This window comes from Octopus sinensis, unplaced genomic scaffold (assembly GCF_006345805.1).
Source record: "Octopus sinensis unplaced genomic scaffold, ASM634580v1 Contig18899, whole genome shotgun sequence".
In the NCBI taxonomy this organism is placed as follows: domain Eukaryota; kingdom Metazoa; phylum Mollusca; class Cephalopoda; order Octopoda; family Octopodidae; genus Octopus; species Octopus sinensis.
In genome coordinates, this window is record NW_021836125.1 from 84 (window position 1) to 12,319 (window position 12,236).

The 12,236-nt window shown below is 38.6% G+C and overlaps 1 long non-coding RNA gene across 1 annotated transcript; it reads left to right on the forward strand.

Annotated features, from left to right (window-relative positions):
• Positions 1–11,185: 11,185 nt before the first annotated feature.
• Positions 11,186–11,960, forward strand: LOC118761963. Its single transcript, XR_004997758.1, has 3 exons — positions 11,186–11,271; positions 11,333–11,693; positions 11,757–11,960. It is a non-coding gene; the product is annotated as an uncharacterized LOC118761963 (long non-coding RNA).
• The last annotated feature ends 276 nt before the right edge of the window (positions 11,961–12,236 follow it).

Genomic DNA, 12,236 nt, shown 5'->3' on the forward strand with positions numbered 1-12,236 from the left:
AGCCTCTCGCCCATAAAGATCAGCCTCTTTAATTCATTAAATTATTAATTAGGACAAATTCCATTCTTCCGCGTCGCCTCCTCGGAAACAAGGGTGCCAACTGAGGTGTCAGTGTGGAGCATAATCTTCCTTCTGAGCGAGTTCAAACGTTCCGCTTTTGAACAAGCAATTGCAAACTTCCAGCTGAGCAGGCATACTCAACCGTCTGGGCAATCGCTTGTTGGTAGACCTTCCTGACACAATCTTCCAGGGGGAAGGGACTCTTCTTTAACCGCGCTTTCAAGACGTTCCACTTCCAAGACCTTTAGCTAGAACCTCCTCCACTGACTTGAGAACGTCATTAAGGAGTCGAAAACTACGCCAAGGATCTTCTAGGTACTCGAAGAGGGAATAGGTTTGTCTCCAATGAATAGTTCCAGTCTATCCTTGAATCTTCTATCAGTAGTAAAAAATGTGAACTGGGATTTAGATGCAGACACACACAACATGTTTGCAGATAGCCAATCACATACACAATTGAGGTGTGACTGGCCTATTGCAACAGCCACAGAAGGAGATTTATCTCTTGCAGCGATAATCAGGTCGTCCCGCATAGGATAAGAACATAATATCTGGGTCCTTAGTAATAGGTAGGTATGTTAAAAAGAGAGGAGATAAAGGGGAGCCTTGTGGGACACCATTGGGAAGTAGTCTTGATCTTGAAGTAGTATTGTCAATACGGACCCTTCCGCGTCGGCCAGTTAAGAAATTTCCCTAATAGTAAGCCCCGACATTTTCGTTTCCGACAAATCGAGCAACACAATATCAATTGTTTCAAAATCGGTAAAACTCTAACTGGAATGTGCCTAGATTAAAATCTCCTCGAAAGGAGTGTAATGAAATTGAAAGATTGGTCACTAATAATACCAAGAGAATTACTTTAGCAGTTAGATAAGGCTAATGTTCTTAAAACAACTCTAAGACATCTCGTTCGATCATCGTAGCTTTTTCCAAACATTAAGTCAGCAACAGACGCTCGACTACACTTCTTGAAAGTTTGGCAGAGCCCAAAAAAAGATGAGAGGCAAGAAGAACTTTCTTTGTTTACATCGAACGCTCAGTACTAAATAAACAGTTTAGTAAAAGTGTTAAAAATATTTTCACGTTTAGTAAAAGCCACTCATGTTTTGTAAAGTTGATTAATTAGTTTTTTAATAAAGAATAAAGATTGACATTAAATATCCAATTATAAAACGACAAATTCATAGCTTGTGCGACGACAGCAATCTTCATATAAACAAATATCCGAGGACAATTCACCAATAGTCTTTGAAAACGAAGAAAAGTCCTATTATATCGCATAATCAAGAATTAACTTTACAAGAAGGACTCCAACCAAATCAACCACAGGACAACACAATGCTGAGGTAAATTGTCTCCTCATAAAGTCGACGTATCCCTCCATAACCTTGTTCGTTGAATAGGACCCAGTCAAAGACGCAATTTCAAACAAAAACGATATCACGTCTTCACCAATGATAGAATAATTTGCAGATTTCATCAAAAAAGACAAACTTTCGCTCAACGACACAAAAAACTGATCTCTAGGCATTTCTAAGCTTTTCTAAGACAATAAAATACAAATTCAAAAATTTGTTGTGTGATAAAATCTTAAAAATATAACATTTCGCTGACAAAGTTCAATATCAGGTTCCAAAAACGAGGACTCATAGGCAGTGTTCCTCTAAGCGAGTGGTAGCTATGCGCGCTGGGCACATTGCATTGTGCAGCGTTATTAAAGTGACGTATGCAAAAAAATTTTTGGGGGGGGGCAAATTTTACAATTAAACAAAACAATGGTTAACCCTAGATCTTGTCTGTGAACGACGCAATGTTGTTCAGTAAGATGAGGAACCTCAGCACGGATCAGTGATGCCACGCCATTTCTTCTCCTAGCATAACGGAATGCCCCATCTGATGTAAACTTACCATCTTTTGAAAATCAAGATTGTTTGTCATGTAGAATTTCTGATTGCAATGAAAATAGATTTACTGTCACAACTTGTAAGTTTCATTATGCTAGCAAAAACTGTTTTGTGATAATTTGTCCCGTAGGGACGATATTTAATATATAAATAAGCATTTGGTTACGGATATATCTGGCTTTCGTCACAATGAGTGTATGGAACCGAGACTCTCTAATTTCCTGCATACATATCTCTTTGACCACGTAGTCGATGCATTCAACAAACTCAAATGCATAATTTTACTTCGCCAGCTATCAGGAAGTTCTACATATTTTGCCATATGATCATGTATATTCATAACAGAAAGCTAATGAAGCATTCATGGAGAGAGCCAAAATAACATTGTCAATGAGAATTTTCACTTTTTCAATTTTACTTCGTGCACGATCACTCATTTTGAATCTCATCTGTCGGTCATCCTTAGACTCTGTGAGCAAGCAGCTGATTCAGTCCTGCTCGAATTCTTCTTAATTTTATTATTGAATCTGAATGAATTTTATGGGTAATATGTCTCTTCGATAATCCAATTTCCATATATCCAGGTTTTTCACTCGCAAAATCACAAGTCGCTTTAGCGTCGCCACATATTTTACAAACAAACTCCGCAGTCTTCGGAAAAACTAAAAATATCACCCAGTTGCACATGTTGGGGAATTTTTGAACTCTGGTGTTAAGGTTTCGACGTACTCTATCAACCATTCTGGCTTAAAAGAAGGAGAATTTTTCTTAAGTCTCATATCAATATTATAGACACGTTTTCGTTTTGAAATGAAAATAAGAATATATAAATTCATATAAAAAATTAAAAAAAATAGCAATTTTAATATTATACTTTCTACTGCGCAGAGAAAAAAATTTCGCTGCGCAGCAAGGTGCAAAACTGCTGCGCGGCCGCGCACGCGCGCAGCTTAGAGGGAACACTGCTCATAGGCCAAAGATTTACAAAATATAATAATACTCGGAAAATAAGAATAAACAATGTTTGAACCGATTCAGTACGGAATTCCCCTTGGCAGGACTTTAAATAAAAAAATTGCCACTGAAACTTCAAAATGGATTCAAAGACATCAAAAATAGCGCGTAGTCCACTCACAGAAGACACATCCTTGAGTCTTTGAGCGAAACAACAACAAACTTTTGAAAAAGTATAAAAACGTTTATTTAGCAATATTCCAAGAAATTGTTCTACCATGTCAAAGACAGAAGTATTCACATGTTCAAAGGCCACTGAAATCAGCTGCAAAAGTCTAAAATTAACTTTCTACGTCCAACCATCAAACGTGGACGGATTTTCAATCAAATAACAGATATATTCAGATTTGTAATCGTTGCCCTCAATTAGCGGGCAAAAAACACTCACAAAAAATCTAAAAGTCACCTTTCCCAATATACTATCAATATATTCTTGACAATATTAATGGATATATTTTTCTTGAAGCAAATCATGACCGAAGTTATAAACTCGAAATACCTCTGAGTTAGTCCACTAATTAAAGACACAGACACTCAACCTCTCAAGAGTGTGTTTGAATTGAGAAAATGAACACTTCCGAACACTTTCGGATGTCGTTGTCTCTAAACTCTTTAAAAGTCATATGAATGTTATTAATCTAAGAAAGAACGGTTGAGCTAAAGGAGACCCTGGAGTATGTTCATTAAACACAGACATGGAATAAAGTTAGACGACAAAGAGTAAGCGTCTGCCGTTAATAAAATGTCGAAATACGAGTCGATTCTCAAATAATCACAGACACGAATATTCAGTATAACAAGCCTGAAAAATTTTTGTACGCCAAAATTAAGGACGAAATTACTCTCATCGAAGTCGGAATCACTTTCCAGAACCGCCTAAGCAGGTCGAGAAATGCCATAAATACGGTCTATTGGCAGGAGAGTTGTCAATTCTTTATGACGCTCAAGTGAAATAATTCAAGTTTTTTAAGAACTACATTAAAAAGTTGGCTATCGAAGACGGAACTCAGTCTTATATACAGTCATTTGTGTTGAAGAAAACACTGGAGAGTATGATTGTTGAGCACAAGCAGGGGATCAGAATCACTGATGAGGAGATAAATTCAGCTAATAGCCTCTTAATTGAAGCAAGTCATTCGTATGAAGATAATATGGCGAATGAAGAAAAAAGAGTCGTAACTAACTTGTAGACGAGGATCAAAGAGTGGTGTTGGTTACTTCATCCTCTAAGAGAAAAAGATTAACCTCTAGAGGACAATGAAATAATATTAACTTAATTATTCTATGTATGTTTTTTTAGAATTAAAAAGGTATCCTTGAATTTTGTAGTTTTTACAAATTAAAAATGGATTTTTCTAATAAACTTTATGTTGAGAATTGTTTGGCTAACCTTGGTTAAAGCGTTTTTAAATAAAATGCAAAATCAATACAATAATTATCTGGAAATGACTGGATGTTGGTTTTTATGAACTCAGTAACTTCAATATTTTGGCAAAAATAATATTAAAATCAACAAAAGAATGAACAGAAAAAGAAAATAACTTCCGAAAGGTAGTTTTTATTAAAAATTTTATACATAACCGATCTGGCGCCCCGACCTATCTGGACGGTGACAAAGAATATTAACAAAATCTATTCGCACCTAATAACAGATTTCCAAGTAGTTATTTACAAACTTGTCCAAAGAACATCCCACACGGTCTGGAAAACACCTTGAATGAACATGTCAGTATCAAGCTAGGCGAAGGTGATGTCCGTGTTGCAATTCGCACAGTTTCAAACGACGACACAGTGCTAAAACTGACTCCTAATGTCCTTGCCCATTCGAGATCAAAACACCCGGACCATTCACCTGATGTAAGACCTCTTACTTGCTCATCTGTGCCTTCCACCTTCGACCTCCCAAAAGAAGAAATCAGAATTTCAATCAAATCATTCAGGAAGAGCAGCTGCGGCGGTCATCTGCAACAACGTGAAATCGAAGACACGGCTCCTATCGAATGGGGTTCTCACACACCGATTGAACTCGATGGGTTTGCAATTTTCTGGACCGCCTCAACTCTTCTAATCGGAGAAAGTTATTTCTATATTTCAGCCACGTTGATGACGACGATACGTAAATGTGCGGGTTGTCCAGACTGCTAAAAAGAGTCTTGTGAAGGCTTTTAAGTTGATCTTTTTAATTAGTGATTCCTTCTAAAGTTTGATCAACTCTTTCACATTAACTTGGGTAGCACCCAGACCATACTTAGCCGACACGTAAACTTTTATGGTCCCTAAGTGTGTACCATACGATTTTTTAACAGCCAGAATGGCAGCCTTCCTTTGGGATAGACTCAATTCACTCCACAAGGTGTCGTGCATCTTAGTAAAAATTCACTCACTTAAGTGTGCAAAATTGAAATATTTTGAGATTTTATGTTTTTCGGCCTTTTTAGCGGCTGAACCTGACTGGTTGCAGAGTCAAATATGTTTGTCTTCGAAAAGGTTTACCAATCATTGTTTAACTACCTCAAAAATCGTCCCCGTTCGAGCTATTGACATGCCCCACGTCGGACAAAACATCCATTGGCATGGTCTGGAATCACTTAATTAGATAGGAATTTTATCTTTTTTCCTTATAACCCGGTGATCCTGGGGTAACAATAAATATATAAATTCAGTTTTTTAAGATTGTATTTACTCGTTCCCATTAAGTAGTGATTAGATTGTCGCAAATCAGATCAGGACTGCTCAATAATTATTTTCTCTTCCTGTTTCATTTTATTTAATCACTAAACAAATAGCTGAACCATCTTCATCAGAGACATGCTTTTGATTTTTAGTGATGAACAACATCCCTAACCTGATTTACCGCTCTATAATAATTTGCTTTTCAAATACATCACGTTCACACATTTGCTTCACATGTAGACATCTTTATGTAGCATTACAATACTCAATATGATGACAAAAAATATCTTAGATTATTATTATTGTAAGGAAAGTAAATTTAGTAAATTTATGAATGTTAGTATTTATTCGATGGTTTTTTTTGTTTGTACACCCAATCGCATAAAAGGAAATTCTAGAATCATAAAAATTTTTACCATTAGAACTAGAGGAATTAAATTTGGGAAAACCTGGGTTTAATTAAAACATTATTTGCTTACTTCTAACACTTAGAGCATCATTAAATTCACGACCTTTGGTATTTGATTGTAATTTGTTTATTAATTCACTCTCAATTTTATTTTTTAATAATTCACAGATACGAACATCTAAACTAAACTAAAATGAAATATACAATCTATTTTTACGTCTGTGTATATTTTTTCTTTAAAATTTAGATTAAAACTAATTTACCTTCTAGAATTTGCTTGCAAATTTCAATTAATCTGAAATTATTAATTTTGTTATACGTATCAAGTTCAGTTATTGTATTCCTATCATCTGTAAAAATGAAAACAAAATGAAATACTTTTATCTACTTCTGGAGTAATATTCATACTATAATTAAATTAAATATTATTTACATTTGAATCACATAGCTATTTGTCATAAATGTTACTGTGAGCAAAATGGTCAGGAAAATCATTTTCTTTAAAGGAATCGTTATTTGTTTTATACTCTTGTATTTGTACTTTAATTTTGTACTATATTTCTAATTGCTAGTTAAAATAAATCAATAAACATTTATATTCTATTTTAAATGCAAACTTTTGTTTAAAATACAAATATTTATGTACTAAATTGGTGAAATAATTGATAACCGATTTTTAGTTTGACAAACAACGTATTTTTGTGATTTAGAAACACTTTACAAAAGCGTTGATATCAAAGAATAGTGAGGATAAAATTCCAAAGACGCCTCGCATAATACTGCCTTTTGTACTAAATGCCTCTTCTCTATTCCCAGGAGGAACGGGTTTAGATGCCCGATCTCTCAGCAGTATTTCCATCTCAGTTGCCTCAAAATTTCGAAAAAGACTGCAATAAAGATTTGCCCTCATGCCTTTCATCCAAAAGCCTTGGATCGGATGCTTTACGGAATGCTCCTTTGCCTTTCTCTCTCTTGGACGTGGATATTCGCTTTTCCCGATGTTGGACTCTGGAATCAACGCAAGTGCGGGACGGCCCAACACATGTGGAACGCTCTCAAAAAGTTCAGACCTGCCAGCTATTGCACAGACTCAGAACAGAAAAGTCAACCTGAATTGATAAACTCATGAAATTCTACGCCGGAATCAGCCACAAGAATCATCTAAAGATAAACTCATATTATGTAAACAATAAACCAAAGAAATCAAACACACCACCTATTATCGCAGCGGTGATTACCAGTACAAAATCATCCCTATCCTGTGGACCAGACTTGATTCCAACAACCTTGCTAAAGCACCTTGGTCCCATCGGAATTAATGCAGTGACAAACATTTTCAACTATTCTGTTAACCAGAATCAAATACCAAATATATGAAGAAATTCTCTTATACGCCCAACTCTCAAGCCGGGCCGACCGAAGAACGTCCCCTCCTCCTATAGACCCATCTCACTTTTATGTTGATTTGCAAAGATTCGTGAAAAACTAATTCTCGATTTGATCACCCTATTCTCCCCCTTACATACATCCAACATGGCTTCAGGAGTAATTTCTCTACATCGACACATCTTACCACATTAACCCAGTTTATAATGGAAGGTTTTGCAATTATTAATTTTTAAAATTTTTTTTTTTTTATATTTAATTTCTCATATTTTAAACTACCTAAATACAGTCAAATTAATTAATAGCGAATTAATGTCGTGAACTTGAGGGTTAGTCCGACGACGAAGCACTGCGGATAGAGAGGCAGTTCCCGCGAAGAATTGCAACCGAGATGCGCTGGAAAAGCCAGCTCGTCTCCCTCCGGTCATTTGTATTCTGTGATTCCAACCACACCGGAGGTCTCAAAGGCTAGGGGGACAAACTCAACGACGTTCGGAAACACAGCGTACTTCGTCAACTTCCTTTCTTCTGCCAGCGCACATGCGTAGCCTGGTGTACTGGCTGTTCCTGTGAGCACAGTATCTGAAAAGGAGTCGACGCAAGTTACATCCCAAACAAGAGACCTTCCTCCTCTAAAGGGAAATATAGTCATCCCGTCAGGACGCTTTCCGTCACTGCGGCAGAGCCCAATAGGTTCAAGGGTCGATGGGAATCCCGCAGAATCCAAAGCCCTTTTCACCACTTCATTAAGGAGGACGTGGCGGGGAAATCGGCCAGCACTCCTCCTACAGGACAATGCGTGTAAACCGTTCGAAGGAATCAAAAAACCACAGCGACAACGGTGAGGTTGGCAGATTTCAAGTCCAAGTCGAAGACACACTCCGATACGTATAGTTTCGTCTTCCATAAGCAGACCATTGGACGCCAACGGAAGTGCGTTTAGCCAGTCTCCTGAGTGAGGCTGACAGGCACAGTTCAAAGAAGCCAGTTCCAGCTGGTGACTCGCGTGCGAAGACTCTCCAACAGGTGTGTGCACCAGATGACATCCCAACTCTTCTGTATTGAAGGAATCTCCGGAAGGCCAAGTCTGAGCGATCTCCAGGCGAGAACAGCAACAGGGTATTCCGTAAGCTCATCAAGTTCGAGTGAGTTGATAAGAACAGAGCGAACGAAATTGCCGGAAGCAGACATCGACGAGAGATAACAAGGCAAAGCAAGATCTGCACAAGAACGAACCCCAAGGCCACCAAAGCGGAGTGGAAGTGCGGCACGTGTACGTCCCACGTCAGTGAACAAAGTGTTCAGTAGTAACTGTAATGATGATGTAACCGCGTCATCCAAATCCAAAAGTTCTTGACGTGAGCGAAAACAAGGAGACGTTCGGAGCAAAAAGGTTAAACGGGGGATGAAAAGAAAGTTTTTCAGCAAAAACAGCCCCAGATGGGAGCCAAACAGTCGTAATCGGTCGCAGAGAGGAGCAATCTTATCTCGTTGTGAAACGATAGCCTTCGCAATTCCCTTATCAGAAATCGGTGAACCCAGAATCACAAGATCCGCGAGAGCGGTTATACGAAGGCCGTCAATTTTCTCCGAAAGGGCCATAAAAACCTCACTCTGTTGGGTTAGCGGCTCCGTAAGTCCGATTAGTTCACATTTTGCACCATTTAGAGAAAGGCCAATCTTCAAAAATTCAGATATTATCTTCGAGGCGTCGTCCATAATGACTTCTAAAGGCCCACCGAGAGTGACATCATCCAAATACCAAAAATTGATAGGCGAAGAAATGCCACGTGCAACGTGATCAACACAGACAGCGAATAGTAGAGGACCGAGGGGGTCGCCCTGTTGGATTCCACACTCAGAGTTGATAATTTTTCCGGAAAAAAGTAAGCTGCTCGGCAAGGAATAGGCCAAGGATACAATTGGGAGAAGATCAGGGCAACGTTCACCAACAGCCTCAAGCATGTGGTCTCTTCTGACACTATTAAAAGCATTCTTGATATCGAGCTTAAGCAAGAAGGGTACATTCTTCGGTTTCGAAATAGTCACCTGGCGAGAGGCGTGAGCTAGTGCTTCACAGGCCCCTTTAACACCAACCCCGAACTGGAATGGCATGAATTCCCGACTCAATTGCGGAATAACACGACGTGACATTATTTTGGCACCAAGGCGTCTGAAGACATTACCAACTGCAATTGGCCGTAAACCGCCATCACTCTTACGGAGAGCTGTTAGATTGGCCGAAAATAGGAGATCCCTCGCAACAGCAGGGATGGCGCCTGTGACAATTCGAGAGCAGAGCCGATTGATCGAATCCAGGAGAGCACGGCCCGAGTCGGCAGTCAAGGGAGATATAAGGTCCCTCAGATGTATGGGCTTTATTCCGTCAATGCCTCCACTGCTGCTGAGCGGGAAGGACGACAAAGCAGCTGAGACCTCGGAGTTAGTCGTATGGGGGACATTGGCCGAGCACGGATTGGACGTTAATCGAAGATTTTCAGGGGCACTAGGATGCTTGTGGCACAATTCCAAGTACACGGCCTCTGAAGGAGGCGCCACGGGCGTGTTTGAAGAGATCACCCGGACTGCCCCACTGACGTCCCCTTGCATAAGTTTACTTTTAACTGCCCGTATCATGAAAGAACAATCCGTGTCGTGCGTAGAGGCACAGGACTCTACGTTCTGGGGTTTGGAAGATAAGAGGCCAACAGACAGCCAGTCCGGGTCAAAATCTGAATGAACAAAACAGGAACAAGCGTCTTTAATCCGCTGGGCTGGTGATACCTGTCGGCCATCCCGCAATCGGACGGTACGAGACCCCAAGCATAACGGAGCAAAGCAGAAAAGTTTAAACCAAGCTTCATGAGAATCGGACGACAGTGCCTGATCGATGATAGTAGAAAGGGCCTTCGCGGCCGATAGTCTCGCTGACTTAGGGATTCTCGCCAGCACAGGTGATGAAATCCGAAAGGTAGAAAGGAGGCATAAGAAAATCTCGCTATCCAGGCAGTGGGAAGTAGCTTTCATAACAGAAGCGGGGCGGATTAGGTTGTATGGATTAAGAGAAGGCACAAGACATCCAGAACACTTCCAATTAGATAATAACAGAGAGCGGGCTTTGGAGAGTCCCACGCAGGATAGGTGGAAGAAAAGGCCACAAGAAACACAAGTACGTCCCTTCTTGCGGGAATTCAATACATTGCAACCAGAGCATAGAGAAACGGTATTACCATTGTTGGGCTCCTTCTTCAACGCAACTTTTTCTATCTTCATATTGAAAATTAACAAAAAAACAATAAAAGAAAAAAAAAAATTTTTAAATTAAATATAATTATTATTAAAAATATTAGTCCTTCTTTTTTTAGCTATAAATTTTTTAATATAATAAATTAATTATTAAAATATATTCAAAAAATTAATAATTATTATAAAACTAATAAATATTTAAAATTTTATTTGTTGTGAGTTTTATAGTGTCGACTTTTTAAATGTATAAATATCCTACAAAATACTAATTTTCCTATTCTAATAATTATATATATCAATAGTAGAACATGGAAGACAAAATCAAACCAGGAGACAGTCGATTAACCACAAATGTAATCATTTCCGGAATCCCATCCTTTGTCCAAAAACTGTGGATAATCGTCAACGACCCTCTGACCGACCACCTGATCTGCTGGGACACAGTTTTTTATTTTATTTTTATATTCTAGAACGGCCACAGCTTCCACATTTTAGACACAGTCACATTCTCTAATCAACTACTCCCCAAATACTTCAAACATTCAAATATATCCAGTTTTGTTCGACAATTGAATATGTGTAAGTATTTATGTAATATTTATTTAAATAAACCATAATTTTTGACCACAATTTTTTGTAGATGGATTCAAAAAAGTGCTGACTCTAGAACAGAGTCAAATCCATACAAATTCAATGCAGTTTTGCCATCCAGCATTCAATTGGAATCGAGACGGGGACTTGATTCATATAAAAAGAAAGATTGGAGGAACCAGTTCTCTCAGAACTTCTTTCGGCTTGGAGGAAATACAGTCAGATTCGGAGATGAATTCGATTATAAGTGATATGGGGTCTCTCCGTATTCGGGCTGACAATTTGGAGTGTGTGGTTGAGGAACTTAAATAGTATTGACAGTAATAAGCCTTAGTGATAACGCCTGTCTTAACGACGAGCTGAATGAACTGAGGACAAATTACACAAACCAACAACAAATAATAAACAAAGTATATTTTATTATTTAATATATTATAATATTTATGTTTATTTTATTATATAATAATTTATAGTTAATAAGTGTTATTGTCACGTTTTTTGGGAATATTGACCCCAAGTTGCTAAGAACTGATCCTCGAGTGATGCCTCAGTTGCTTGAGTGGCTTCCTCAAGTCAGCAATCCTCAGTCTCCAGTCCAAGTGTCAGGCACAGGGGGGACCACCCCTTCATACGACCTCTCTCGTATATACAACAAGACATCCCCCATTCTCTCAACAACCAACGTGAGTTGATTGGGGACTAAATTTCAGCCAAGCAACACTTTGGTAGTTCAGGATTTATCGGATATTACTGACTGTTCTCCTTATAAAAGAGTTGGTGGTGTTTTTATACAATCAGAAGGGGAATGGAGTTGTGGAGAATCCGCCTCATTTGGATATTCCTTCTCAAATTGAGTGGCAGTTGCCCAATAATAAGGTTTTTGATGTCGACATGTTCGATAACGAAAGGTGACTTGTGTTGATATTTGGATTAGGCTGAAGAGGACACACTCC